At 38.9% G+C, this 26,338-nt stretch overlaps 1 non-coding gene and 2 pseudogenes across 1 annotated transcript; all 3 read right to left on the bottom strand.

Moving 5' to 3' along the window:
* LOC150068329 (vomeronasal type-2 receptor 116-like) overlaps window positions 1-26,338 on the bottom strand; it is a 65,938-nt pseudogene that overhangs the window by 29,096 nt on the left and 10,504 nt on the right.
* Window positions 24,647-24,702, bottom strand: LOC150068331 (U6 spliceosomal RNA; annotated as a pseudogene).
* On the bottom strand, window positions 24,772-24,878 carry LOC150068330 (U6 spliceosomal RNA). Its single transcript, XR_016538637.1, has one exon. It is a non-coding gene; the product is annotated as a U6 spliceosomal RNA (small nuclear RNA).

The following is a 26,338-nucleotide window of genomic DNA, read 5'->3' as shown; positions in this document are numbered from 1 at the left end:
GCTCAGGTTTGTTTTATGCCCTAAAATGTGGTCTATTTTGGAAAATGTACCTTGTGCTGCTGAAAAAAAACGTATATTGTGTTGTTGATGGGTGGAATAATCTGCAGATGTCTGTTAGATCTAGTGGGTCTGTACAGTTGTTCAGTTCTAAGGTTTCTCTTTTGAGTTTTTGCCTTGTTGATCTGTCTATAGGTGAGAGTGGTGTGTTAAAGTCACCAACAGTATGTTTCGATCTATGTAAAGTTTCAGTGAAAGTAAAGTTTGCTTGATGAAGTTCGGTGCTCCGGGATTTGGTGTGTTGATATTTAGGATGGTTATGTCCTCCTGGAGGAAAGATCCGTTTAGTACTATGTAGTAACCTTCTTTGTCTTTTCTCACTAATTTTAGTTTGAAGTCTATTTTATCTGATATGAGGATGGCAACTCCAGACTGTTTATGGGGGCCATTATCTTGATTGAGTTTATTCTAACTTTCAAAAAATGTTTGTTTTTTTGGGTAAGATGTGTCTCTTGAAGACAGCAGAATGATGGATCATGCTTTTTACTCCAACTCGATAGTCTATGTCATTTAATTGGAGCGTTAAATCCTTTGATTTTGAGAGTCAGGATTGAGAAATATTTATTAGTTCCTGTCATTTTTAAAAGCTTTCATTAGGGCCTGTGTCTTGATAGTTCTTGTGGTACTTAGATGTTATGACTTTTAGGTGCCATGCCTTTCTCTGTATTACATTTGTGTTGGTTTTCCATATGTAGAACATCTTTGAGAATTTTCTGTAATATTGGTTTTGTTGCTACATAGTGTTGCAGTTTTCCCCTGGAATGGAATGTTTTTATTGTTCCCTCAGTTGTGAATGAAAGCTTAGCAGGGTACAGTATTCTTGGCTGGTATTTATTTGACTTCAGGGCATGACATACATCCTTTCAATCTCTTCTTGCTTGCATGGTCTCTGCGGAGAAATCTGAGGTTATTCTAATTGGTTTGCCTTTATAGATGATTGTTCTCTTCTCCCTGGCTGCTTGTAGGACCCTATCTTTGATCTCTATTGATCCAGTTCGGATTATAAATGTGGCCGTGGGATGTCCTTTTCTGGTCAGGTCTGTTTGGGGTTCTAAAAGCCTCTTTTATCTGGATGGGCCTGCCCTTCTGGATATTTGGGAAGTTCTCTGAGATGATTCCCTGAAGTATATTTCTAATACCATTGACCTCTTTCTCCAGACCCTCCTCAATACCAATTAGCCTTAAATTAGGCTTCCTAATTGTATCTTGGACTTCCTGTAGCGTTTTCTCATATTTCAAGATTTGAATTGACTCATTTTCTGTTCTTTCTCTATAACAACTAAATTATTTTCAAACCCGGAAATTCTCTCTTCTGCATTGTCTAACCTGCTATCACAGCTTTCTACTTTATTCTTCATCTCCTTGCTTCTCGTTGCTCATTTTTGATTCCTTGCATCTCTTGTTTTAGATCATGTATGGATTTCTTTAGCTCCTTGATTTCCATTTGAGTGGTTACCTCAGCAGCTTTATTCTCTTTGGACATTTGTTGGAGTTCAGTCACCATTTTGTTTGTGGATTTTATGAATTCATCCATTTTTCTTTCAAAAACCTTTATTATGGCCTCCTTTATGGCTTCCCCTTTTTCACATATCACCTTGTTTATGTTTTCCTCTTGTTTAGCTATGGCTTCCTCCCTTATCTCTTTCTTTATATTTTCACACTTTTCATTAATGATGTTTATCAATTTCATTGGTATACCACTTGGAAGACGCTCCTCTATATTTGCCACTGATTTCTCCATTGCCTGTTTATGTTGGGTGGGAGATACTATTCCTTGATTTGACATTTTTCTTGAGTTTCTTGTTCTGCCCATTTGAAAATGGGGGCAAGATTAATACTAAACAACATTATAATTTTTCAGATATAACCAACCTAGACCTTTTCAGTTGCTGACGATAGATGTTCGCTCTTTTAGATTGGTAATATCACTCTCTCTTTCTTTTTGTGCACTTATATACAAATCTAATACAACCACAGATTACCGATTTATGACCAAGACAATAAGCCCCTCAATCCAATCTTCTATTGTATTTGAGTCCCTCTGGACCTAGAGTATAATTGAACACCTACATACATAGCATTGCTCAACAACCATCAATTGTAGATCCCTGAATTATTAGAGTTGAAGGATGAACAGAGGACCAGAGATAGAAAAATAATATGAAAGATGACAAGGGTGGTAGGAAAAGAATAATGCAGGAGTATAATATTATTATAGTAGTGAAGAAAGGCTATTGTGCAATGATAACTGACCTAAGGGGATAGACAGGTAGAATATTTGAGTATAAAATTTAGATGAACTTAGATAAAACTTATGATAATAACAAGAGTAATAAGAAGAATATAGAGAAATGAGGGAGGTAGATATTGGAGATTTCAATGATACAAATTTTAAAAAGAAAAAGGAAACAAAACAACAACAAAATAAAAGAAAACAGGACACAAAAAAACAAAAACAAAAGTAAACTAAACAAAAAAAACCCAAAAAACAAAAAACAAAAACAATCCCCCCAAAAAGGGGGTTGTCTTCAGTTATGTTTTTTTTGGGGGGGCGGACAGGAAACTTGGGTCTTGACTAAATTCGGGATCTAAACATTTCACAAAGTCTTTTTCTCTTCAGATTTGGCTTTGTGGGTTTTCGGATCAGATTGCTTGATTGGTAAAACAAAGCTGAAAGATCCGCGGGTGGCTTTGTTTACCAGGCTTGTGGCTGGCACAGGGGACGGACTTCAGCATCACTGGGGCCGGATTTCCGACTAAGGGATGTCTGGAAAATCCTTTGCCAGTTACAAAGATGGCACTGTCAGAAACACCTCTCAGGCTCCAATTGCTTTGGCCTGTCTTTGCCAGTAGTCAAGATGGCACTGCTCTCAGCTGGGGGGGAGGGGCTCCCCTCCCAATGCCTCTGCGTAGGTACTCACAAATTGCTGGATTTTCCGGTTCGGTGAAGCTGGCAGGTCCGTCCAAACCCATACCTAGTATTATACTTAATGGCGGAAAGCTAAAGACATTCCCTCTAAAATCAGGAATGAGACAAGGATGCCCACTCTCTCCACTCCTCTTTAACATAGTATTAGAATTCCTAGCCAGTGCAATAAGGCAAGAAGCAAGCATAAAGGGTATCCAAATAGGGAAAGAGGAAGTAAAACTATCCCTCTTTGCAGATGACATGATTCTGTATTTAAAGAACCCAATAGACTCCACTCCCAAGCTTCTTGAGCTGAATCAAAACTTTGGAAGGGTAGCAGAGTATAAAATTAACCCTCAAAAATCAACCGCCTTCCTCTACGCCAACAGTGAGAGGAACGAGGCAACAATCAGGAAAGCAACTCCTTTTGCAATAGATTCAATGAAAATAAAGTACCTAGGAATTACCTTAACTAACAATGTAAAGGACATTTTTGATGAAAACTTTAAAACCCTGAAAAAGGAAATTAAAGCAGAACTGAGGAAATGGAAAAACCTGCCATGCTCCTGGATTAGAAGAATCAACATTGTGAAAATGACAATCTTGCCAAGGGCTATCTACAAATTCAACGCAATACCCATCAATATCCCAATGGCATTCTTTAAAGAAATAGAACAGGCAATCCAAAATTTCATATGGAATAATAAAAGACCCCGTATAGCAAAAACACTTCTTAGCAGAAAGAACAGCGCTGGAGGAACTTCAATACCAAACTTTAGACTCTATTACAGAGCTATAATTATCAAAACAGCTTGGGAATAGAATAAGAACAGGTCTGAAGACCAATGGAATAGAACTGAGGACACAGATATTAAACCACAGACCTAATCTTTGACAAGGGAGCCCAAACAAATAGAATGGAAGAAAGACAAGCTCTTCAACAAGTGGTGCTGGCAGAACTGGATAAGCACCTGCAGAAAATTAAAGTTGGATCCTTCTTTGTCACCCTGCACTAGAATTAACTCCAAATGGATTAAAGAACTCAAGGTAAAAGCCAACACACTGAAAACTTTACAAGAAGTAAAAGGAGATACACTAGGACTCCTTGGCACAGGTTGAAACATTCTTAATAAGGACCAAGAATCACAACAAATCAGAGAAAGGCTGGATAAGTGGAACTGCATTAAACTGCAGAGCTTTTGTATGTCAAAGGACATAGCTTGTAAATTAATCATGAAGCCTACAGAATGGGAGATGATCTTCACCAACCAAAGAATGGATAAAGGCCTCATATCTAAAATATATCAACAGCTAAAAAATTGAATCACCGCACAACTAATAGCCAAAGAAACAACCATCCAATTAACAAATGGGCCAAAGACTTAAAGAGAGTCTTCTCTGAAGAAAAACAAAAATGGCCTATAGACACATGCAGAAATGCTCCACATCTCTGGTCATAAAGGAAATGCCAATCAAAACAACTCTAAGATTCCACCTCACTCCAGTTAGAACGGTCAGGATCAAGAAAACTAGCAACAACAGATGTTGGAGGGGATGTTGCCAGGAGGGATCACTACTACACTGTTGGTGGGAGTGCAAACTCATTGAACCACTATGGAAAGCAGTATGGCAGTTACTCAAAAGATTAAACATAGAGTTCCTCTATGACCCAGCAATTCCACTACTAGGCATTTACCCAATTGTCCAGAAACAAGGACAAACTAAATCCACCAGCACAACGATGTTCATTGCAGCACTATTTACCATAGCAAAGATATGGAACCAACCCAGATGACCCTCAGTTGATGAGTGGATCAACAACATGTGGTATTTGTACACAATGGAATTCTATGCTGCTGTCAGAAAAAATGACATCACCCCACTTGTTAGGAAAGACTTAGAAAAAAATCATATTAAATGAAGTAAGCCAGACTCAAAGGAACATAGGCTCAATGGTTTCTCTCATTTGTCATAATCATTAGAAACCTTGGGCTCTCCTAGCAGAGATTTGCAATAGAGCAAAACCTAGATATGTAAGGCCATATAGTATGATGCTAAATGAAAGGACCTCTAGGATATAGAAACAAAAGCCATATAATGAATGACTCTGTTCTTAACGTACTATGTTATCTCTCATCTCTTTTGCTATCCCTTGATTATCTCATATTGTTACAGTTTCTTACTTTGTTATCTGATATATTGGATATATTTGTATTTGGTCATTTGAAATTGGATAGGGAAGGGGGGAAAACAAGATGAGGGGTGGGGGCAGGAGGGAGGGAAATGGGGAGCAAGACATGAGAAAGTTTATCAATGTATGTGAATTAATGTACCTTCTATTTGGCAAATATAATGTAACCCTTCTATTAATTACAATAAAAATATATGAAAAAATAAAAGAAATAAAAAAGAGTCTCACTTACTTTTAGACCAAGGCTAGCTTTGAACTGTCATCCTCAGACCTGAACGTCTTAGTCACAGGAATTATAGGCATGAGCCACCAGTGCCTGGCTATAAATTCAGTTCATGAAAATAGTAAGTTATGGGGCTGGGAGTTTGGCTAGTGGCAGAGTGCTTGCCTAGCATGCACCTGGGTTTGATTCTTCAGTAGACATACATAGAAAAAAGCCAGAAGTGATTTTGAGGCTTAAGTGGTAGAGTTCTAGCCTTGAGAAAGTCCAAGGACAGGGCTCAGGTCCTGAACTCAAGCCCAGGACTGGCAAAAAATATAAGTTATGCATACCCAGTGAATACATAAGAATAGGAGAATGACCTAGGACCTCATTTGTGAAAATCAGACCAATAGCGACTCTTTCTGAAAATCAACCCTAACATCAAATTAGAATGCATTTTGTGTGAGCTAAATTTTAGCCCAGGTTGTCTACATTATTAGATGCCTTTGTGTACATAATAATCTGCCTCGCCTTTCCAACAGGTCTAGATGCTCTTTATATCATTAGTTCTTATTAACTGTATGTCAGAAAAGTCTGAATAGGTTTTTTTTGACACTATATATTCCTATCTAAGCCTCAACCAACCTCAACTACTTGGACTCCTACAAAATTGGTTTAATTGAGTTTTCTTGTTTGTTTTTACTCAAGGTTTGAGTTCAGGATCATGTCCTTGCTAAGACAGTACTATATCACTGGAACCATACTCCCAGCTCTTCTTTTCTTTTTTGCTTTTTTTTTGGATATGGTTTTCCTTTGCGGGGGGACAATTCTTTTTCACTGTCAGGATGATGCATAGAGGGGTTACAGTTACATTTGTCAGGTAGTGGGTATGTTACTTCTAGAACCTTTATTCCCCTTCTCATGTTTTTGTTCCCCTTTCTCTCCCCCCTAGTCGTCTTGTTTTCCCCCATCTCTTCCCTATTTCAAATAAACAAATAATCGTATATATAAAGTATGCTAATATACAAATTCAGATACAGTAACTTCATGAAATTAACAATAAGTGGAAAAAAAGAGAAAAGAAACAACTTCCCATAGTACATTAAGAACAACATTCTCCTACCTACAGCTTCTCATGGATTCTGATGTCACTCATCAAACCCAGCTTATTTGTTGAGATATAGTCTTGGTAAATTTCTGCATTGACTGCCCTCAAATCCTCTTCTCTTACAGATCACATATTTTGAGTATCTAGGATTACAGGAGTGTCTCACATACCCAGATCATTGATTTATTTTTTAACCCTCCAGATATTACAGACTAATTTGAAAACTACACTTTTTTTAATCGATTTTACCTTTTTGAAGGTGGCTGTATTACAGAGGGAGGCTTGAATAATATAAGCACTCATTGACATGTAGATGGGGTCACATTTCAGAAGAAATGATATCACCAGTACCAACCATGAATATATCTAGAGATACTTCCTGGAGGCCTTAATGTTATCACTTATGTCAGTTCCTCTCAGACCAATCTCTCACTGAGGGAGTAGTTAGGAGTCCATAACCATACTGGAATTGCTGCCATTCAAGACTATGGGAAGATGAACCCTAAAGGGAAGCCTTACATCTATCTGTGAATTTCTTGGGAAAGTTTCTTAACAATTCTCTGTTTGAGTTACCTTGGCTATAAAATTAACTAATGGCACAGATATACTTGCCAAAAATGTCATAAGTAATTGCGAAGTAATCCACCAATAGAAATTGTGCAATTTCTAACTAACTAATTGTATAAAATTCCACAGAAGTCTATGCTTTTCCTTTGGGCTTTTAAGTAATTATTTATTTGATTTATTTATACAAGGCAGCATTTGCCTAAAACCTCTTTCTTATAGGGTATTGTCTTTGATTTATGCTCTTTCACTTTGCCAGCACACTACTTGGCATGTGTATAAAGGATTTGCAAGAAAAATTACCTAATTCACAGCATTTCCTTTGTTGTGACTGTCTTATCACAAACTGTTAAAGTTGTCACTTCTTCTCAGAATTGTTTGTCTAGTTTTTGTTCAGGCTTATAAATATACTCACCTTGGACATGGTTTATAGACAGTGTTTGAAAAACAAATACATGTGCTAGAACAGTTAGCTTAGATTTATTCTTATATAAGAAAATAAAGGTTCAAAGGTTTAAAAAAATAAAGCATCTGAAGAGTTATCAAAACATATCTAATTTTCTTCAGACTGCTCCCTCAGTTTGGAGTGAACGTTGTGGTCCTGAATTTCAGAAATCACCTCAGAAAGAAAAGGCTGGCTGTTGTTTGGATTGCAAACTTCATCCGGAGAATGAGATTCTGATGGGACAGAATAAGTCCAGGACTCAAGTAGAAATTCTCCATAATGTCATCCAATTAATGTGAGTCAGTAGAAGTTCAGATTGCAGAGGCAAAACTGCCATCCTTTCAGGTACTAACACTTGATGGTATTGCCCCTTGAAATTACACAAAGCACAGCCTTGAATGACATCTGACTTTGCTTGTTTTATATCCCAGTATATTCATGCTTTTCTCAAGAAAACTCAGTTCCCCATACTCAATAATGCAAGTTTTACTTCTATTATAGCATTAAGTACAAAGCTGTAATAAGGACAGGGTCTGCATATTCTTCCAGATTCCATTTATAAAATCAGGAAAGCAGGGATCATGTACAAGTGCACAGACTGCTTTTGCCACAGAGCAAGGGATCAGAAGGGTCTTTTGGTTTAAGAAGCAGACAACGGTTCGGTATAACATCATGTTTAGAGCTTCAAACTTGGTTTTGTTCTTTATTCACCACTGCTTCACAGGTGAGGAAGAGCAACCAAAATAATGCCATCATTGAAGGACATACTGTAGGGCTTTTATTAATATTTCATAGGGATATATAAACCATATTACCCATAATTTTAATGGTTGGTACTATCTATACCTTTATTCACTGAGTATCAGAACTATTATTAAAATAGCATACAGAATCATTTTGATAGTAAAAATGTTTTTTTAAAAATCCACCATTAAAGACTTAGAAAAAATCATATTAAGTGAAGTAAGCCAGACCCAAAGGAACATAGACCCACTGGTTTCCCTCATTTGTCATAATCAGTAGAAACCTTGGACTCTTCTAGCAGAGATATACAATAGAACAAAGTCTAGATACATAAGGCCATGTAGAATGATGATAAATGAAAGGACCTCCAGAATATAGAAACAAAAGCCATATAATGAGTGATTGTTGTCCTTGATGTACTGTTATCTCTCATGTCTTTTTTTCTGTCCCTTGGTTTTCTCATGTTGTTACAGTATTTCACCTGGTTATCTGATATATTGTATATATGTGTATTGGGTTATTTGAAGTCTGATAGGGAAGGGAGGAAATCAAGATTAGGAGCTGGGGGGGGGAGGGGAATGGGGACCAAGACATAAGAAAGGATATCAATGTATGTGAAGTAATGCACCTTCTATCTAGTGAATATAATGTAACCCTTCTATTACTTACAACAAAAATACATGGAAAAACATCATTATGTATTATAGTCATTTAGTGTAAAATTTCAATTAGAAAACAAAATAATTTGCATGAGAGGTTAATGGGAGTTTTTCTTTTTTTTTAGCCAGTACTGGGCATGAGCTCAGGGCTTGAGCACTGCACTGGGCTTTCTCAGGGCTAGAGCTCTACCACTTGAGCCACAGTACCACTTCCTGCTTTTTCTATGTAAGTAGTACTGGGGAATCGAACCCTGGTCTTTGTGCATACTAGGCAAGCACTCTACTATTAGGCCAAAGTCTCAGTCCACGAGGTTATTGATATAGTTCAGAAAAGCCTAAAATAAAACAATACTAACCATTTTTGTACTACCTGATAGTACATTAAACAGTCTCAAATCGTTAATTTCCATTTAAGAAAAGGCAGGATGGAAATGGGATGAATTCTTCCCAATTACTTCCTCATTATCTTCCTCATCAGATATGGGGCTGTGTATGAAGTGTTCAGATCAAGAGTATGCTAACACAGACAGAAATCATGTCTCCCTGGGTTGCAGGTTTCCTGGATGATGAAGCATGCCTGGGAATGTCCCTATGTCCCTGGCCCGCAGGCTCTTTACTTGGGCAAAATGGCTGCTGCTATTCTTTTTTGTTTTTTTTTAACAGTGCCAAGATACTGACCTTGGTTTACCTTGCTGCCTGTCTACAACAGTGCCAAGGGGAAGGTGATGGTGGCTGTGGAGGTCTTCTCCATCTTGGCCTCCGGGGCAGGGCTCCTGGGATGCATTTTTTTTCCAGTGTTACATCATCCTGTTCAAGTCACATAGAAATTATCTTCCTGCCATCAGTGATAAAACACATAATCAGGAAATAGGATTTAAGATGAATTCAATGTGTTTGATCAATGAATAGAAATCTGAAGTACACCTACATCATTTTCCCAATAAGCTAATAGTGGGTACTGTTGGAAGTACTTCAGTAAAAAAAATGGCCCACACTCATTTCTCTAGTGGTGATAGCACAGTAGATGTCAGCTTCTTACTAAATGATCTCATTTTCATTTTATTCTGCATATACGTGTTTCTGCCAATTCAATCTGCATTTAATATGTCTATTTGTATTTAGTATACAATCTTTGTCTTTAGTCTTCGTTGTCTTTTATTTAATTTTCAAAACATTTCAATAAAGCAAATTCTTCCCTATATAGTGTTTATTAGCTCCCTAATGAACTCTATTAATATTTTCCTAGTTACATAGTTCCATATTGTTCTATGCTCATTAGAGCATGTTATATTAAGTAATTACACATTATCATTTCCACATTTGCCTTTTGAAATTTTGAAGAGTGAGTTTTTGAGAATTCATTTTTTTCTTTCCCCTCTGTATTTTGCATTGTGGATAAGGGTGATTATAGGCTATAAATACACCCAAGTTTGTTTCAAAATGTATTGAGGGTTGAACCAAAGTTGGATGAAATTTGTGGAGGCATTATAATAGCTGAATCAATCATTGTTGGATAAACTAGTGAATTTCTCCTTGCTTAATCAACGTTTATACACTAAATAACCATACATATATTTATTACTAGAGTATTTCTTTATTGAAAAGAAGATGAGCAGTGGTGTATCTATTACATAATTAAAGGAATGAGTACATTTGGTTATTTTCATTGTTACTGTATCCTCAAAAGACCCCCTACGACCTAGCTAACCCACTTCTGGCCATTTACCCAACTGTCCATTAACAGTCCATTAACTAGAAATACTAGCACAACCATGTTCATTGCAACATTATTTACCATAGCTAAGGTGTGGAACCAACCAAGATACCCTTCAGTATATGAATGTGTCAAGAATATGGGTTATTTGTACACACTGGGATTCTATGCTGCCATCAGAATGAGTGACACCATCCCATTCATAAGGGAAAAGAAAGACTTGCAAAAATCCTACGAAGTAAAGTATATCAGACCCAAAGAAACATAGGCTCCATGGCCTCGCTTAGTTGTAATAATTAATTAAAGTCTAGGATTTTCCTAGGAGAGGATAACAATAGCACAAAAGCTATTCTTTCACATAGGAAAAGCTAGGCAAAATGAACTTTATGATATGGATTGTGATTGTTGTTCTTATTGAATTATGTGAAGTTATTTCTTTCTCTTTTTTTCCTTTGCTTTATCCCCTGTTGTTACTGTGTCTGACTTTGGTACCCTATGTATTGTACATATGTCTATTTGTTTGTTTGAAATAGGAAAGACAACAGGAACAACAAGATTACTGGGAGAGGGTGGAGGGAGGAAAAGAGGGATAAAAACATGGGAAGGAGTATCAATGATTAAAATGAAGTGCACCCACGACATGACAAGTGACAAATGAAACTGTAACCCCTCTATAGATCACCCAGAAAAAAAGACAATTTTTTAAAAAGAAACAAATGCCCATTCACTGTGCTCAAGGTTTCAGAACAAGAATAAGGAATGGGGTTGCTTTGACCATATATGCTCATGGAAGTTGTTTAGAAACCAATTGTATAAAATTCCACAGAAGTCTATGCTTTTCCTTTGGGCTTTTAAATAACTATTTATTTGATTTATTTATACAAGGCGGCATTTGCCTAAAACCTCTTTCTTATAGGGTATTGTCTTTGATTTATGCGCTTTCACTTTGCCAGCACACTACTTGGCATGTGTATAAAGAATTTGCACGAAATGCAGAAAGAAAGAAACACAGAAAGGAAGGAAGAAAGGAAGAAAGAAAAAAGAGAGAAAGAAAGAAAGAAAGAGAGAAAGAAAGAAAGAAAATGAACATTATATGGAATGTTTTTGGGTCAAAGAACAATAGAGGCTCCTCTTCCAAGATCACTGGAGAAAAATCCACAGAAGTCACCCTGGTTGGTGAAACTCAATCTCATCCAATCTATAAAGAAACACCCATGTATACTTTCATATTAATAAACAAATAGTGACATTTTCTGAAGATATGATCCTTGTAAACGTTCTGGAAAACATAGACAATTGGTTTCCCACCCTTAATTCATACAGATAATTCAACACTAGAAAATACTATGCTGAGACGTTTATCTCTAAGGAGATTTCATTTCTTCATTCTGGTTCTTCTTCCTGGTTTTCTAATTCCCAGCCTGGGTCCTTCCATTTCTTCCTTTCTTCCTTCTTCCTTCCTTCCTTCCTTCCTTCCTTCCTTCCTTCCTTCCTTCCTTCCTTCCTTCCTTCCTTCCTTCCTTTCCTCTTTCTTTCTTTCTTTCTTTCTTTCTTTTTTCTTTCTTTCTTTTTTCTTTCTTTCTTTCTGTGTTTCTGATAGCTCAAGGACTTGTATTCAGATTCTGGGAAATTCACTGAGATTTTTCTTCTCTTTCTACCCCTGAGTCACACCTCTACTTTTGGCTCTTTGATTGTTAATTGGAGATAAGATTCTCATGGCCTTTGTTGCCTCTGTTGGCAACAGAAATGGGATACTAAGATCTCAGTGCCTTGAATAGCTAGGAACACAGGTGTGAGCCATAGGTACCCAAAATAAACTATACTTTAAGAAAACAATCACTCATTATATGGCTTTTTTCCTATATCCTGGAGTTCCTTTCAATTAACATCATAATATATGGCCTTATGTATCTAGGTTTTGCTCTATTGTAAATCTCTGCCAGGAGATCCCAAGGTTTCTACTGATTATTTCTCATCTCTTTTGCTATCCCTTGGTTATCTCATATTGTTACAGCATTTTACCTTGTTATCTAATATATTGTATGTATGCGTAGTTAGTTATTTGACATCAGATAGGGAACAGGGCAAAAAAGATGAGGCGTGGAAGTGGAGGGAGCGAAATGGGGACCCAGACATGAAAAAGGGTATAAATGTTTGTGAAGGAATGTACCTTCTATCTGGTGAATATAATGTAACCCTTCTTTTATTTACAATAAAAATATATGAAAAAGTAAACAAAACTTTTTTCCAGTTACTCAACCTAAATGCCTCAAGTGGGAGAGCACTGTTCTTGAGAATAAGAGGCCCAGGGACAGTGCACAGGCCCCAAGTTTAAGCTTCACAGCTGAACAAAAAACACAGCTTTCTCTTTTCAGAATGGATTGTGCAGGGCTGAGAGCATGCTTAGGTGGTACAGTGCTTGCCTAGCATGCACAAAGCTATGGGTTTGATTCTTTGATACCACATTGAGAGAAAAAGGAAGAAGTGGCTATGTCTCAAGTGGTAGAGCACTAGCCTTGAGAAAGCCCAAGGGCAATGTCCCAGCGCTCAGTTCAGGCTCCAGGATTGGTAAAGAAGAAAAGACAAGAAAAGAAATGGGAAAAGAATCTCACAGAATGTATTCTGTATAGGTGGACATGGAGGATTTCCAGCTGCAGGATCATATGGTGTAGGAGATTTGATGAGATGCCAGAGGACAGGCTGATCACAGGCTTTTGAGTAGTCCCCAGGCAATTTTTCAACAGAAATATTCTGAATATCATTGTCTTGAGTGGGGTTCCATTAGGAAGTATGAGAATGAACTCTATGATATGGGGGTCTCGTAATGCTTGAGTGAGTTGGAGGAAGCAATGAAAGAGCAATCCAATACCTAATCTACACGGATGTGAGTGGTTCCTTGGACAGTTGAGTTTTCATCTCAAATTCACTGAAAGAAAAACCAAGAATAAGGGACGTCGGCTTGGTCCAAGTATCAGCAGTCCCGCACCTGGAGATTGAAGAAACCCCTGTATTATTGATAGTTGCATGCTCACAATTCACACACATACACAGAAACAATTTGTATAGGTTTCTAGTTATGAATATAGAGAGGTAGTACTTTTCCAATACTTATATGTGTGCTATTCTAAGTATACATATAGGCACAATTACAATTTCATGGATTGACATAAAAAGGAGTGATAACACCAGTGTGGTTTTCTGTACAATACCAGGATCAGTTCAGGATCTCCTGTTTATATTCTGTTTGCTCAGCCTGTTTGCTCATATGAACTGTATCTCCAACCTGCCTTTTTGCTGAATAATTAAAATATGTTTTCAAACAGTTTTTCTAACTGTACTGACTTTATGAAATTCACAGGACAGATAGAAAATCTTGAAGATAAAAGAGGAAAATGCAAGTGACACTAGAAGCAAGTAAAAGTATACCTATGTCACTAACAAATATTCAAAAGAAGTGGTATGGCTTGACTCTTATATTAAGCTTCCCCAAATCCTGCACTTGTGATAAGCCATGCACAAGGAAGCCAGTTATGATTTTATTAGCTCCAAATCACTGCTTTGTATGCATTGGGCTGATATGTTACATCAGGCCAAAGGAGGTTATCTAGGCTTATCTCTGAAGGCAAACTACTGGGCTGTTCCTGACAGGCTTATTTCCATAACAGAGAAGGATGACATACTGTTGTGGTAAGGTAGATTCTGTAAGAATATAAACGTAAAAATGTTTGAACTTTACTTATTTAATATTTTGAGGGTCATGGGGTTTGAACTTAGCCTGGGCACTGTCTCTGAGCTCTTAGGCTCAAGGCTATCACCCAACCCCTGGGCCTGGGTTCTGTCCCTGACCTCTGCAGCTCAAGTCTACCACCATACCCTTGAGGCAAGCCCCCCTTCCATTTTCTAGAGGTTAATTGTAGGTAAGAGTCTTAGGTCCTTTTGTGCCCCAGCTGGCTTTTAAACTTGATCCTCGGATCTCAGCCTCCCTGGTAGCTAGGATAAGGGTCTGAAGTTTGTTTGAGTGCTTCTCCAGTATATCTTTGGTTGATAGTTTTAGTGTTGTTGACAGAAAGCATCTTTCTATCTATTCCCTACGTTCATGACAAAAATTATTTTACTTCAACCATGTATACTTCACCTTCATAGAACAACTATTAAAAATTTGTAATAGTGGCTTTTCTCTTCTAGTAAATAATAGCTACACATAGCCTTAGACTGAGGGTAAAACATCATCACTACTTATATCTCTGGCTTTTGAAACAAATACTACTTAATTGTGTTTCAAGTTTTCTAGTATTTCACTGGCACTTAGGTCAGTTTTATATTGCAGACCAACCAGAAAAACTACATGATGGAGTGTTGGTTCTTCAGTACCAACGAACAGAGTAAATACATCTTTACAGCAGAAAATTAGTTGTTGCTGAGATTTCCTTGCTTAAGGATGGTGCTGTACCACTGAGTCAAAACTCTCATTTCCTCACTTTTTGGAGAGGGTATGCATTTTGAGGAGCTTACTTCATTAGGGAAAACAGTCCCCTGCACTTCTCGCACAGCCTTGTTGGAACCATGAACTTCAGATTTCCATTTCCTGAAGAGCTAGGATTCCTAACTGTTGGGGACTAACTGTGGGGTCAGTGACCGACTCTGGGGTCAGTGACCATGACTGTGGGGTCAGTGACCTTGGACCCACACAAGTGTGTACACAAGGAAGTACCTCTTACGATTTTGGGCTGTGTCAATAACTTCTTATTTAACCTGGGACTTGGAACTTGATAGGTTCTCATTTAACCTGTTTGGGACAGAGAGAGAAAGAGAAAGACAAAATGATTGTGTGTGTGTGTGTGTGTGTGTGTGTGTGTGTGTGTGTGTGTGTGTATTATGGTCTAACCAGATATTTCTTGTGATATGAATTTCCCAGAATATATTGTAAGAATTCACTTCTGTATTGGTAGATAAAAACTATTTCTTTGATTTGGACAGCCTTATTCACTTTGTTTAGCACTAGGACCAGAGCCCAAGAAATAAATTCACACCTAAATAGTGACACCAATATAAAAACATTAAAAATATTTGGTGAATAAAAGAGTTTAAATCATTTGAAGTATATCCCTGAGACAGATGATTGGTGGAAAGGCAGGGGAAACAGGCTGTGGCCCTCAGTCTGGGCTTCAGCCTGTGAGTTGGCAGAGACACACTGGAGCCAGGCGGTTCACCACCAAGCTACTGGAGAAAACAACACTTCCTGTCCATGAAAGCACTGGGAGGAGGGCAGAGGGAAGAGGAGGAACACACAGAGGAGCACTTTCACAGCCATGTAAAGTGACCCCTTGTGTCCTCACCACATCATTTTCACCTAGAGGGTTCAACCTAGCAGGGGTGTTCTCTAGACACAGCCGTTCATCCCACTCAGCTCATCACACCACCAGCTCTGGGGCCAGCAGCACAGACCCCACTGAGCCTAGCTTCTCCTTCTGTCGCCTACAGTGCTGGACAGTGGGTGGGTGGTTGTGTGAACCGTTCCCAGCTCCCCTACTTCATTCTGCAGAAAAAGATCCAGAGAGGCTGTGTGAACCAGCTCAGAAGGAAATTCCTCCCCCTACTAAGCCCACTTTCTACCTGACCAGAAGCAACCTTCTGCAGATAGGCTCAACTCACTCAAAGGCAGCACTTTCCAATCCTGATTCAGTTCGGTCGAGTTTACAGTACATTCAGGTTCAATGTGGGTTCATTTTGTACACAGAACATAAAATACTCACTAGTGGTGCCAACCTGTTTCAGTTAGCACGACAGACACTTCACCAGTCTCTTTCAACCAGTGACAACTAGGTTCAGTAGGTCCAGCAATGGGGCAACATCTCACCACCACCTCAGCTGAGATGTACAGGCATGTCCAGCTCACCCACAGGCCTAGACAAGGCCCATACACACCGGCAGAGTTCAACCTCCATAACAGACAAAAGATATTCCTGACCTTCAGAGTTAAAGTTATTCATGTTCTCTTGCCAATGGTTTTCTTCTTGATGAAAAATGACCTTGAGTGCACATGACTTCATCTACTCATCCAGATCATGACAAGGCAATATTGACTCCAATCCTCCCTGACGACTGAGGATGGATGAAAACTCAAGGCTCAATTCTAGAGTTCCTGTGAGGGCACCCAGTGTCCAGATTCGAGGGTCAAACACCACAGGCACTTGATACTCAGCTGTGAGCCCATCAGAACTGCAGTCGTTCAAAATGAACGTGGGTGCAGACCATGCGTATTAGCTACTGTAAGGAGTCTTGAAGTTACAACACAGACCTCAAAAGTACCCAGTCTCTCAGAATATATGCTTGCACTTGAAGAAGAACAAATTAGAAAACTTCCACAGAAATATTTGTTTAGACTCTTCATATATTCCAGGAGAAACTCAAAAGTCAAATTAATTTCATTCATCTCTTCCCTTCTCTATCATTGCCCCTTCCAGGAAAATAATTTTTTCATATATTTTTATTGTAATTAATAGAAGGGTTGCATTACATGCACCAGAAAGAAGGTGCATAACTTCACAAACATTGATACCCTTTCTCATGTCTTGGTCCTCATTTCCCTCCCACCACCCCACCCCTCATCTTGTTTTCCTCCCTTCCCTATCTGACCTCAAATAACCAAATATGCATATATACAATATATCAGATAACTAGGTGAAATCCTGTAAAAATATGAGGTAACCAAGGACATCAAAAAAGATGAGAGATAACATAGTACATGAAGGACAACAATCACTCATTATATGGCTTTTGTCTCTATATCCTGGAGGTCTTTCATTTAGTGTCATTCTGTATTGCTTTATGTATCTAGGTTTTGTTCTATTGTAGATCTCTGCTGGGAAAGCCCAAGGTTTCTACTGATTATGACAAATAAGGGAAACCATTGAGCCTATGTTCCTTTGAGTTTGGCTTATTTCACTAAATATGATTTTTTCTAAGTCTTTCCATTTCTTCCAGGAAATTCTTAAGAGTCTAAAATACCATTGTAATTTTGTTCTGTGCACATTCTATTTACACGAATTGCATTGAGAGCCTCACAGGCACTACTCCTCTGCTGAAAAACTATTTATTCTCCTGAACTGAATCTTTGCATCTGTCTATAAATACTCAGTCTCCAGAATCCTAAGGCTCTTAACTACTGTGCAATGAGGGAACAAGTTGGGGAATTATTTAGCCAATTACTCTTCACATTTTCCAGTTGGAAGAAGAAACAGAGAGCTGCCTAAATTTTCCATTCAGTTAAGTGTCCTACCCAAGACCTGAGTTCTGAGGATCCTGCTGCCCAGTTTCCTCAGAGTCCTGCTAATGTCCCTGTTACTCAGGCTGTAGATGAAGGGGTTCGGCATGTGGGAGACCACGGTGTGCATCACCGAGGCCACCACAAACTTCTTGGAGCCGCGGAACACAGTCGAACCAGAGTACGCAACAAGCAAGGTGCCGTAGAAAAAGCAAACCACCGACAGGTGAGCCCCACACGTGGAGAAGGCTCTGTGCCTCCGACTTTCTGTGGGGATCCTGAGGATGGAAGAGATAATTTTGTAGTAAGAGTAAAGGATTCCTGAAAGAAGAAATAAGCCCAAGACTACAGTAATTAAATATATGAACAGTTATTTGTAAGGGAACCAGAACAGGACAGTTTAAATATTTGAGAAGCATCACAGAAGTAATTTGGGATTTCCACACTTTTAAAGCAAGTAAAATGTAAGATCAATATATTGTGTGACTGGGAATTCAAAACACTAAAGAAAGCAGACACCAATAATAAGATCGACAGCAGTGAGGGTTCAAGTGGACCGAGTAGTGCAGGGAGTGACAGATGGCCACAAAGTAGGTCATGACAGTCAGAAGCATGTCATCCATGCAGCCAAAAAAAAGAGAGACATCTGGGTGAGGCCGCCCCCATAGGAGATGGCTCTGCTGTGACTCTGGATGTTCACCAGCATCTTGGGGACAGTGGTAGATGTGAAGCAGATGTCAGGCAAGGAGAGGTTACAGAGGAAGATGTACATGGGGTTGTGGAGGTGAGGGTCATAGCTGCCTGCCAGGATGATGAGCAGATTTCCCAGTATGGTGGTTAGATACATAAAAAGGAAGAGCCCAAAGAGGACTGGCTGTATTTCAGGGTCATCTGAGAGTTCCAGGAGATGGAACTCAGAGACTGTGGTTAGATTTTCTGCTCTGAGATGACTTGGACAACTGCTAAAGGAAGAAATCTCATTAGAAAAGCATAATGTTTGTGTAGGAATATTCAACTGTATATACCTGATATTCAGATATGTATACATTTAAATGTGTAACATAATTGAGGTGCAGTGTACTTAGAAATATTTCTCTGCTGTGGCAATCCCACACTTGTAGCCTCTTCTAACTCAGGCAGGCCTTTTTTTCCCAGCCCTGTGCCTACACATCTGACCCACTGGGAGAACAACATATTAGAAATTCAAGATCATAAAAATAGCTAGAGCATGTCAGTACAATACAGCCCACTCTTATCTTCTTTTTAGAACAACTTTTTGGGGAGATCATTTGTGTAAGAATCATAGAAAGGACACAGTTCCAACATTTCCAAAAGATTCACAGTAAGACAGCTTTAGCCTAATTGAATTTGACTATACTGAGAAGAAATCAGACCCACCAACAGTCACTTACTGTCCCACTGCAACCCCAGGCAGACCAATCTGCTTCTGGTCCCTGTTGACTTTCCTATTCTGGTACTATGGCATTTGCAGGGAAATGAGTAGACCTAGAAATGTGCGAGTGAGTTCAGTAAGTCAGGCTCAGAGACAAAGGACACTTGTGTTCTCTCAGACATGGCTGTTAGATGTCATTTATATCCATATAAAAATCCATATACAGGTTTATGCGCATCTATACACAAAGTAATGTATGATGAGTAGAAGAGGATTCTGAGGGTGTTAACTCCTTGATCGCCTAAGCTGCAGTTTAATGAAATGAAAATCCCTTCTTGAATACTTGTTTGTTAAACATGACATTTGAAATATGATGTAAAAATCAATGTTAATAAACTCTTTTTAAACAGGGGGCGGAGTTCCCCCATGCCATTTTTGTGGTCTCTGTTGTGGCTAAGAGGTCTGTAGAAGTTCATACAAATGATTTACATGTCATTTTCCTCTTTACTCTTTTTTTTTGCCAGTCGTGGGTTGAGATCAGGACCTGAGCACTGTCCTTGGACTTTCTCAAGGATAGAGCTCTACCACTTGAGCCACAGCACCATTTCTGGCTTTTTTCTATGTATGTGGTACTGAGGAATCGAACCCAGGTCTTCATGCATGCTAGACAATCACTCTACCACTAGGCCAAACTCCCGGCCCTCCTCTTTATTCTTTCAACTCTTCTTAAAAGTCCTTGCTGTCTTTTGGGCCAGCAGTTTGTCCTAGTGGTAGTATGCTTGCCTAGCATTCATTGAAGACTGGGGTATGATTTCTTGGTGGTGCTATGGCTCAAGTGGTAGAGCTGTATCCTTGAGAAAGCCCAAGGACAGTGCTCAGGCCCTGCAATCAAGCCCTGCACTGGCAAAAAATATTTTTTAAGTCTTTGCTATTTCTTTCAACTAGTCTGGAGGAAATAGTAAGTCCAATCTTCCACTTTTGTAATACGCTTGTTTGTGTATGAGTTAAAAAAATGAAATGAATATCAGAAAGCTCAACCTACTTTAATTGTTTATATTTATTTATTTATTTATTTATTTATTTTGGGGGTGTCTTGGGGCTTGAACTTGTCCTGGGCACTGTCCCTGAGCACTTCAGCTCAAGGCTACCACACTACCCTTGAGCCAAGCCCCACTTCCCATTTACTTGATGTTAATTGGAGATAAGAGTCTCAGATCCTTTTGTGCCCAGGATTCTCAGACCTCAGCCTCTTTAGTAGCTAGGATTAGAGGCAGGAGCCACCTCATTCAGCTCCTAGTTTTAAAAAAAATAGACAACATTCTACTTTCCAGTGACTCATGCCTGTAATCCTGAGATCTGAGGATAGCAGCTCTCAGTCAGCCTGAGCAAGAATGTCCTTGAAACTCTTAACTCCAGGGAACCACCAAAAGAGCAGGAAGTTGAGCTGTGGCTCGAGTGGTAAAGTGCCAACCTTGAGCCAAACATCTCAAGGATTGGTGACAGGACCTGAATTCAAGACCTGACACTACTATATTCTCCCTTTCCCTCTCCCTCTCCCACTCCCTCTTCTCTCTCTCTCTCTCTCTCTCTCTCTCTCTCTCTCTCTCTCTCTCTCTCTCTCTCTCTCACACACACACACACACACACACACACACACACACACATTAACAAAAGTATGGAGGAAAAGTGATGCATATGAAATGAGAATGAATGACTTATAAAATTAACCCCTGAAGACAGGCTCTGGTGACGCACTTCTGTAATCCTAGCTACTCAGGAGGCTGAGATCTGAAGGTCATGGTTCAAAGCCATCCTTGGCATGAAGTCTGTGAGATGCTTATCTCCAATTAAACATCAGAAAACCAGAAGTGGCACTGTGGTTCAAGGAGTAGTGCAGTAGCCTTGAGCTGAAGGCTCAGGAACAGCCCTCAGACTCTGAGTTCAAAAAGAAAAATCCAAACTGATCTCAGAGATAATCACATGGCATTCTGTCAACCATGGCTCACTGTTGTGTGGTGTTCCTGTCACAGACAGCAGCAGCAGCCTCCAACACCTCCTCCATCTCGTCGTCGTCATCATCATCATCATCATCATCATAATCACTATCATCATCATCATCATCATCAACATCCTCTCACTAAAGCCTTCCTCATGGTCCACAAAACACACCTACAAATCCCTTCTCCATCCACCCTCAGCACTCACTCGCTGAAGCTGCCTCTCTCTTCAGCCATGATCCAAGTGTACAGGTCTGAGGACCCCAGAGCTGCCGTGTAGCACCAGTTCAGCCTCTATCCTCAGAGTGGATGTGAAGACTCCATGGAAGCAGAGCTGGGGGACGGTGACAAGGAGGAGGCAGGTCCTGCAGGCAGGAGAGTGAAGGGCAGGGAGCACAGGATCACCCTCCAATTCTAGGTGGCCTTGGAGGACTGAGGCCCACAGCTCTGAATTAGCCAAATTGAACACATCAATGACCAAGTCTCTGTGGACATTTCAAACAAAGAGCTGAGATGGCCTAAAGGAAATCCATGCTGTTCAAGACTCTCTGTCTATGCACATCATTAATACACTGAAACTTCTATCACCTATGCTTCTCTGATTGAGAGATGGCATGGACTTTTCACACTCCTTATAATTGATCTCCAAAATGGGGTGACTTTTAATGAATTTTCATTGTTCTCTATCCATACCATATATTTTCAGAATTATTATTTCAAATTCAAAGTTTACATCTTTTCTAATTTTATTTTGTTTTATTATTCATATAAACATCTAATCAAACATTTTCTCTTCTTCCCACCTCCAAATGCCTACAGAAAACATTCCATGATTTAAGGATATATAAACCCTGAAGCAGTATAATCCCTGAAATTACAAATAAAATAAAGACAATAGTTGAGAAGTTGGGTATTAATTTTCCAGGTCTGTCTATTCCCTTACAAACAGTACAATATATTTTTCTGATGGGTGTATATAATTTCATTGTGTTTATAGACCACATTTTCTTGTTTCGTGCATCCACCGAGGGGTATCTCGGTTGATTGCATATCTTGGATAAGTAAACAATGCTTCAGTGAAAATGGTGGTACTGACAGTTGCAGTGGGGAAATGTTTGTAGTGGATTTTTATCAAATGACCCAGAGTGGGAATGCTGGGTCATAGAGAATCTCTGTTCAGTCTTTTAAGTAATCTTCATAGGTTTCCAGAAATTGTACCAACAACATAGGAACGTCCCCTTCTGGCCACATCCCTACCAGCATCTGTGATTATCAGTTTTCTTCATAATGGTCATCTACCTGAGGTTTGGTGGAATCTCAAAGTTTTTTGAGTTTGCATTTTTTTTGTCAGTCCTGGGGCTTGAACTCGGGGCCTGGGCACTGCCCTTAGACACTTTTTAGTACTCTGCCATTTGAGGCACAGTGAAACTTCCAGGTTTTCCTGTGTGTATGGTGCCAAGGAATTTGAATCCAGGGCTTTGTGCATGGGAGGTGAGTACTCTACCATTAGGCTACACTCAGAGCCCCACTTCCTACTTTTTCCATGCATGTGGCACTGAGCAGTTGAACCCAGGGCTCTATGCATGCTAGCTAAGCACTCTAATATCAGATTAACATTTGTCCATTGCATAGCATCTTCACCATTACCATACCTCCGCTGTGGTGACTAGTGCAGGAATTCCCTCAGATGTAAGAGATGTTGTGGCAGATCCTAAGCAGATGGCAGGGAAATGAGGTAAAGGCTAAAGCTTTATGCTTCTCATATGAGGAAGGAAAGAAGTTGTTTTCCAATACACAACAAATCTACAAATGGATATCCTTATGTGTTGGAGAACGACAACAAGACTCTGACCTTCAATTAAACACCAAAAAGTTGAAAGTCTTGTTATGTCTCAATGAAATGACAAAAAGAAAAAAAAATCAGGAACAGGGTAAGATCCAGAGTTCAAGACCCAGAAAAAAGGATTGCAGTGCTAAATTTCAGAAATCTTAACAGCTTTAGTTTTGAAATCTCACTGTTTGAGATCTCATACTCTCAGTGACTTCTTTCTTTTCCCTTTTTTCAAAATTTTACTATGGTTAAAAGCTGTACCAGTGGATTCAACTTGTCATATTTATTTATGAACTCTATGATCAAAGTCATTCATTCCACAGTTCTTATAGACTGTCTCATGCCCTATCTATCGCTTCACTTTGTCTGGATCCCTTTCCCGTATGTACCTGAGCAAATGCAGTCATGATATTCTTTTGAACTGAGGTTCTGGGTGCTGTCCCTGGTGCTGGTTTTGAACCATGACCCTCAGATCTCAGCCTCCTGAGTAGCTAAGATGACAAGCATAAGCCAGCATCACACAGCTTTATTTCCCTTTAGAGTTTCCTGATGTTTTTAATCATTCTGAGCACATTTTATTTTGTTTATTCCAATTTCAATAAATAATGAAAATCCCAACTATGTGTCAAATATACCTGTAGCACCACTATACATTACAACAAAAAATAAAAAGAATAATTTTTAAAAAGTGGATACAAACAGATCATTTTTGTTTTGGTAGCACTGGTGTTTGAACACAGGGCTTTCTGATTTCTTGGCAAATGATATATAACGTGCTTTCTTTGTTTTTAGTAATTTACAGATGTTATCTAGGACATTTTTTGGTTTTTATAAGAATTTATTAATGTTGATTTTTTACATCATGTTTTAAATGACAAGTTTAACAAAAAAATGTTCAAGGAGGGAATCTATCTTTACAGTCACCAGGACTTAGTATGTAGAACTTAATCAAAATTAGGCTGAGAGTTTGTATGCCATAGAAACATATTAATTTAAGAAATAAGACATTATGTCTATAGAGTCTTAGGTTTTTATGTCTATATAGTTATGTTTATATTTCCATTACCATGTCCATAGCTTTGGGTATGCAAATATTGTGTCCTTGGTCTTGTACTCTTTGGATTTAATAGCCACATATTAGGGATACCATACACCTCTTGTTCCTTAGGTCTTGACTTGTCTCACTCAACATGATTCGATCTAGATTCATCCATTTCCCTGCGAATGCCATTGTTTTATCTTGTCTGTTGGCTATGAGGAAATCCATTGTGTATATATACCACATTCTCTGTATCCATTTATCTGCAGTAGGGCATCTGCATTGTTTCCATGGCCTGGCTATTGTGAACAGTGCAGAGATGAACATAGCTGAGCAGGTGTCCTTGTAATATCTTGGGTCATGATGTATAGGATAGATGCCCAGAAGTGGTATAGTGGGATAGTAGGGAAGGTCTATTTTCACTTCTTTAAGAAACCTCCACACTACTTTCCAGAGTGGCTGAACTAGTCTGCTTTCCCACCAGCAGTGTAGTAGGGTTCCTTTTTCTCTACAACCCCACTAGCAACTGCAAAAATATGGAATGCTTCACAAATTTGTGTGTCTTCCTTGCGCAGGGGCCATGCTTTCCAGAGTGGCTGAACTAGTCTGCAGTATAATAGGGTTCCTTTTTCTCCACAACCCCGCCAGCAACTGTGAAAATATGGAACCCTTCACGAATTTGCGTGTCATCCTTGCTCAGGAGCCATGCTAATCTTCTCTGTATCGTTCCAATTTTAGTATATGTGCTGCCAAAGCGAGCACGATCTAGGACTTTTTAATGCATAGGTCTGCCCGGATGCTTATATCTCAGGGATGAGACTCTAACTGCTGGCTCATAAAAGCAAGGTGGATGGTTTTTGTTGTTTGCTTGTTTCTTTGCATCTTGGTTTGTACCATTCCTGGGGTTTGAACTCAGGATGTGGACACTTTCCCTGATTTTTTTCCTCAGGGCTATTTTTCTGCTTCTTGAGCCATAGCTTGACTTTTTGCTCTGTGTGTGTGTGTTGTAACTGAATTTAAATCTCATAGGTGATGATGGGAGGGAAGAACTGGGACAGTGGGAAGGTAGGAATTACATTATCCAGAAGGAAATGCACTCTTCGCCTGACTTATGTAATGGTAGCCCATGTATATAACACCTTTAAAATAACAAAAGTCATCAGGGGAGAAATTAAGGCACTAGTTTATAATTTTTAAATTAACTCAAGCTAAGGAGCAGGATGGGATAGCTGGATACAAAATAACGTTCTGACTTCAAAGTCTGTCCAATAGTATTGAGGTAAAATGTACATATTACAAAATTTGCCACTCAATCCTTGCAATATGCTTTGTTGGGACTAACATCTGTAAACATTCATCATTCTTTACAAACTAACAATTTAAACATTACAAAGATATATTCCTCCTTAAGGAATCCATCCGCATCGCAAACCCTTTGGACAGTTCCTAGACAGTTCATCAAGGAAATATCTAGAATATCAGTGTCTTGAACAGGGGACTAGCAGGAAGGAATAAATCACATGGAATCATGGAACAGACAGTGAGAGAATTTTGTCACCATACTCAATGTGCATGTATAAAATGAAGTGTGGATATTAATGTGGCAGGTGGGGGAGGGGAAAAGGGAGTATTTTGGAAGGTGTGATTGGGTTTAAGATGCGTTGTACATGTACATGAATGTCTTAAATGGAAAGTTCTGTCTACAACCAAGTGAAGAATTAATATCTCCAAAACGATGCTGCACTCCTGGTTCACATCTGTGATCCTAGCTACTCAGGGTGCTGTGAGTGAAAGATCAGGATTTTTTTAATTAAAGAATTTATTAACATTGATTTTTACATCATATTTCCAATATCAAGTTTAACAAACAAATGTTCAAGAAGGGAATCTCTATATACAATCACGGGGACTTAGTTTTTAAAATTTAATCAGAATTAGGCTAAGGGTTTGTATGTCATAGAAACATTAATTTATGAAATAAAACATTATGTCTATAAAGTCATAGGTTTTTATGTCTATATAGTTATGTTTATATTTCCATTACCATGTCCATAGCATTGAGTATGCAAATATTGTGTCCTCGCTCTTCTACACTTTGGATCTAATAGCTACATATTAAGGACACCACGCGCCTTTTATTCTTTTGGTCTTCACTTGTCTCACTCAACAGGATTCTCTCTAGATTCATCCATTTCCCTGCGAATGCCATTATTTTATTCTGT

This window comes from Megascapheus bottae, chromosome 1, assembly GCF_031878675.1.
Source record: "Megascapheus bottae isolate mThoBot1 chromosome 1, mThoBot2.hap1, whole genome shotgun sequence".
Classification (NCBI taxonomy): Eukaryota; Metazoa; Chordata; class Mammalia; order Rodentia; family Geomyidae; genus Megascapheus; species Megascapheus bottae.
This window is presented reverse-complemented; position numbering and strand designations above follow the sequence as displayed.